The sequence below is a fragment of the Ovis canadensis genome, chromosome 10 (assembly GCF_042477335.2).
Source record: "Ovis canadensis isolate MfBH-ARS-UI-01 breed Bighorn chromosome 10, ARS-UI_OviCan_v2, whole genome shotgun sequence".
Lineage (NCBI taxonomy): Eukaryota > Metazoa > Chordata > Mammalia > Artiodactyla > Bovidae > Ovis > Ovis canadensis.
This window is the reverse complement of record NC_091254.1, coordinates 14,156,289-14,161,851: the sequence shown is the minus strand read 5'-3', so window position 1 is coordinate 14,161,851 and position 5,563 is coordinate 14,156,289.

The window sequence follows — 5,563 nt, the reverse complement described above, 5'->3', positions numbered from 1 at the left end:
CATGGGGACTGGCCTTTCCTGAGGCCACCAGAGCGGGTCCCTGAGGTCCCCGTCGTAAGTCGAGAGCACCTGCCGCAACTCGAGAAAATCCAGGAGGTTTTGCCCTCCAGGCGAGGTGAGGCCCATTTCCGCTGAGGCTTCCGGAAGCTAATCACATCTAACCACTGGAACTTCCAAAGGGTCCTTCACACCCTTGCTGCAACTCAAGAAGCTCCCCGACATAGACATACCAGTCTCCACTCGAGAGGAAGCACGAGGGTCAAGCACACATCCAGGGGGGACCCGATTCCGTCTCCTAGCTTGAAATGAGGGATCCTTTCCCTGTTTCGTAGGGAAAGAATTCCCGACGTTCCCGTCGCATCTCAAGAGGAGGCGCTCTCCACAGGAAAGTCGAGAGGAACTCCAGGGTCCTGTCACCATTCCAAGTGTTCCCCAGATGTGTCAGTCCATTCCAGAGGAACCTGTTTTCCCTGCACTGCCTTGACGTTCAAGCCGAGGATCGACTCCCACCACGTGTGCACGTGGGACAGCCCTGTGGGAAAGCCTCGTTGGAAAGCCTCGTGGGAAAGACTCGAGGGAAAACCATAGATCCTTTGATCCACGCGGTGGAATGCGGGACTCTGCTGCTACCGCTTTGGAGGAAAGCGCAAGTGCATGCCCTCATTCGAGACGAGGACTGACTCCCCTGGGGAAACTTCAGAAGTACCCCAAGATCCATGTCAGCACTGGAGAGGAATACTCAGGTTCCGGCCCCGACTCCACACAAGGTCTTAGGCCCCGGCATCGACGGGAGAGGAATCCCGAGAGGCCCCCTAGGAACTCGCAAGGGAACTGGCCTTTCCTGAGGCCACCAGAGCGGGTCCCTGAGGTCCCCGTCGTAAGGCGAGAGCACCTGCCGCAACTCGAGAAAATCCAGGAGGTTTTGCCCTCCAGGCGAGATGAGGCCCATTTCCGCTGAGGCTTCTCGAGGCTAATCACATCTAACCACTGGAACTTCCAAAGGGTCCTTCACACCCTTGCTGCAACTCAAGAAGTTCCCTGAAATACCCGTCTCCACTCGAGAGGAATCACGAGGGTCCCGCACACATCCAGGGGAGCCCCGTTTCCGCCTCCTAGCTCGAGATGAGGGTCCTTTCCCTGTTTCCTAGGGAAAGAATTCCCGGCGTTCCCGTCGCATCTCAAGAGGAGGCGCTCTCCACAGGAAAGGCGAGAGGAACTCCAGGGTCGTGCCACCATTCCAAGAGTCCCCAAGTTGTGTCAGTCCATTCCAGAGGAACCTGTTTTCCGTGCACTGCCTTGACGTTCAAGCCGAGGATCGACTCCCACCATGGTGGCACTTGGGAGAGCCCTGTGGGAAAGCCTCGTGGGAAAGCCTCGAGGGAAAGCCATGGATCCCTTGATCCACGCGGCGGAATGCGTGACACTGCTGCTACCGCTCTGGAGGAAAGCGCAAGTGCATGCCCGCATTCGAGACGAGGACTGACTCCCCTGGGGAGACTCCAAAAGTACCCCAAGATCCATGTCAGTAATGGAGAGGAATCGTCAGGTTCCGGCCCCGACTCCACACAAGGTCTTAGGCCCCGGCATCGACGGGAGAGGAATCCCGTGAGGACCCCGAGGAACTCGCATGGGGACTGGCCTTTCCTGAGGCCACCAGAGCGGATCCATGAGGTCCCCGTCGTAAGTCAAGAGCACCTGCCGCAACTCGAGAAAATCCAGGAGGTTTTGCCCTCCAGGCGAGGTGAGGCCCATTTCCGCTGAGGCTTCTGGAGGCTAATCACATCTAACCACTGGAACTTCCAAAGGGTCCTTCACACCCTTGCTGCAACTTAAGAAGCTCCCCGACATAGACATAGCAGTCTCCAATCGAGAGGAAGCACGAGGGTCAAGCACACATCCAGGGGGGACACGTTTCCGCCTCCTAGCTTGAGATGAGGGATCCTTTCCCTGTTTCGTAGGGAAAGAATTCCCGGCGTTCTCGTCGCATCTCAAGAGGAGGCGCTCTCCACAGGAAAGGCGAGAGGAACTCCAGGGTCGTGCCACCATTTCAAGAGTCCCCCAGATGCGTCAGTCCTTTCCAGAGGAAGGTATTTTCCCTTCACTGCCTCGACGTTCATGCCGAGGATCGACTCCCACCACGATGGTACGTGGGACATCCCTGTGGGAAAGCCTCGTGGGTAGCCTCGAGGGAAAGCCATAGATCCCTTGATCCACGCGGCGGAATGCGTGACACTGCTGTTACCGCTCTGGAGGAAAGCGTAAGTGCATGAAAGCATTCGAGACGAGGACTGACTCCCCTGGGGAGACTCCAGAAGTACCCCAAGATCCATGTCAGCACTGGAGAGGAATCCTCAGGTTCCGGCCCCGACTCCACACAAGGTCTTAGGCCCCGGCATCGACGGGAGAGGAATCCCGAGAGGCCCCCGAGGAACTCGCATGGGGACTGGCCTTTCCTGAGGCCACCAGAGCGGGTCCCTGAGGTCCCCGTCGTAAGTCGAGAGCACCTGCCGCAACTCGAGAAAATCCAGGAGGTTTTGCCCTCCAGGCGAGATGAGGCCCATTTCCGCTGAGGCTTCTCGAGGCTAATCACATCGAACCACTGGAACTTCCAAAGGGTCCTTCACACCCTTGCTGCAACTCAAGAAGTTCCCCGACGTACCCGTCTCCACTCGAGAGGAAGCACGAGGTTCCCGCACACATCCAGGGGAGCCCCGTTTCCGCCTCCTAGCTCGAGATGAGGGATCCTTTCCCTGTTTCGTAGGGAAAGAATTCCCGGCGTTCCCGTCGCATCTCAAGAGGAGGCGCTCTCCACAGGAAAGGCGAGAGGAACTCCAGGGTCGTGCCACCATTCCAAGAGTCCCCCAGATGTGTCAGTCCATTCCAGAGGAACCTGTTTTCCCTGCACTGCCTTGACGTTCAAGCCGAGGATCGACTAACATCACGTGTGCACGTGGGACATCCCTGTGGGAAAGCCTCGAGGGAAAGCCATAGATCCCTTGATCCACGCGGCGGAATGCGTGACACTGCTGCTACCGCTCTGGAGGAAAGCGCAAGTGCATGCCCTCATTCGAGACGAGGACTGACTCCCCTGGGGAGACTCCAGAAGTACCCCAAGATCCATGTCAGCACTGGAGAAGAATCCTCAGGTTCCGGCCCCGACTCCACACAAGGTCTTAGGCCCCGGCATCGACGGGAGAGGAATCCCGTGAGGCCCCCGAGGAACTCGCATTGGGACTGGCCTTTCCTGAGGCCACTAGAGCGGGTCCCTGAGGTCCCCGTCGTAAGTCGAGAGCACCTGCCGCAACTCGAGAAAATCCAGGGGGTTTTGCCCTCCAGGCGATGTGAGGCCCATTTCCGCTGAGGCTTCTGGAGGCTAATCACATCTAACCACTGGAACTTCAAAAGGGTCCTTCACACCCTTGCTGCAATTCAAGAAGTTCCCCGACATACACGTGTCCACTCGAGAGGTAGGACGAGGGTTCCGCACACAATCAGGGGAGCCCCGTTTCCGCCTCCAAGCTCGAGATAAGGGATCCTTTCCCTGTTTCGTAGGGAAAGGATTCCCGGCGTTTCCCTCGCATCTCAAGAGGAGGCGCTCTCCACAGGAAAGGCGAGAGGAACTCCAGGGTCGTGCCACCATTCCAAGAGTCCCCCAGATGTGTCAGTCCATTCCAGAGGAACGTATTTTCCCTCCACTGCCTCAGCGTTCATGCCGAGGATCGACTCCCACCACTATGTTACGTGGGACAGCCCTGTGGGAAAGCCTCGTGGAAAAGACACGAGGGAAAACCATAGATCCTTTGATATACGCGGTGGAATGCATGACACTGCTTCTACTGCTCTGGAGGAAAGCGCAAGTGCATGCCCGCATTCGAGACGAGGACTGACTCCCCTGGGGAGACTCCAGAAGTACCCCAAGATCCATTTCAGCACTGGAGAGGAATCCTCAGTTTCCGGCCCCGACTGCACACAAGGTCTTAGGCCCCTGCATCGAAGGGAGAGGAATCCCGAGAGGCCCCCGAGGAAATCGCATGGGGACTGGCCTTTCCTGAGGCCACCAGAGCGGGTTCCTGAGGTCCCCGTCGTAAGTCGAGAGCACCTGCCGCAACTCGAGAAAATCCAGGAGGTCCTCACCTCCAGGCGAGATGAGGCCCATTTCCGCTGAGGCTTCTCGAGGCTAATCACATCTAACCACTGGAACTTCCAAAGGGTCCTTCACACACTTGATGCAACTCAAGAAGCTCCCCGACATAGACATACCAGTCTCCACTCGAGAGGAAGCACGAGGGTCAAGCACACATCCAGGGGGGACCCGTTTCCGCCTCCTAGCTTGAGATGAGGTATCCTTTCCCTGTTTCGTAGGGAAAGAATTCCCGGCTTTTCCGTCGCATCTCAAGAGGAGGCGCTCTCCACAGGAAAGGCGAGAGGAACTCCAGGGTCGGGCCAGTGTTCCAAGAGTCCCCCAGATGTGTCAGTCCATTCCAGAGGAAGGTATTTTCCCTGCACTGCCTCGACGTTCATGCCGAGGATCGACTCCCACCACGATGGTACGTGGGACAGCCCTGTGGGAAAGCCTCGTGGGAAAGCCTCGAGGGAAAGCCATAGATCCCTTGATCCACGCGGCGGAATGCGTGACACTGCTGCTACCGCTCTGGAGGAAATCGTAAGTGGATGCCCGCATTCGAGACAAGGACTGACTCCCCTGGGGAGACTCCAGAAATACCCCAAGATCCATGTCAGCACTGGAGAGGAATCCTCAGGTTCCGGCCCCGACTCCACACAAGGTCTTAGGCCTCGGCATCGACGGAAGAGGAATCCCGAGAGGCCCCCGAGGAACTCGCATGGGGACTGGCCTTTCCTGAGGCCACCAGAGCGGGTCCCTGAGGTCCCCGTCGTTAGTCGAGAGCACCTGCCGCAACTCGAGAAAATCCAGGAGGTTTTGCCCTCCAGCCGAGATGAGGCCCATTTCCGCTGATGCTTCTGGAGGCTAATCACATCTAACCACTGGAACTTCCAAAGGGTCCTTCACACCCTTGCGCAATTCCAGAAGTTCCCCGACATACACGTGTCCCCTCGAGAGGGAGGCCGAGGGTTCCGCACACAATCAGGGGAGCCCCGTTTCCGCCTCCTAGCTCGAGATGAGGGATCCTTTCCCTGTTTCGTAGGGAAAGGATTCCCGGCGTTTCCGTCGCATCTCAAGAGGATGCGCTCTCCACAGGAAAGGCGAGAGGAACTCCAGGGTCGTGCCACCATTCCAAGAGACCCACAGATGTGTCAGTCCATTCCAGAGGAACGTATTTTCCCTCCACTGCCCTGGCGTTCATGCCGAGGATCGACTCCCACCACGGTGGCACGTGGGACAGCCCTGTGGGAAAGCCTCGTGGGAAAGCCTCGAGGGAAAGCCATAGATCCCTTGATCCACGCGGCAGAATGTGTGACACTACTGCTACCGCTCTGGAGGAAAGCGCAAGTGCATGCCCGCATTCGAGACAAGGACTGACTCCCCTGGGGAGACTCCAGAAGTACCCCAAGATTCATGTCAGCACTGGAGAGGAATCCTCAG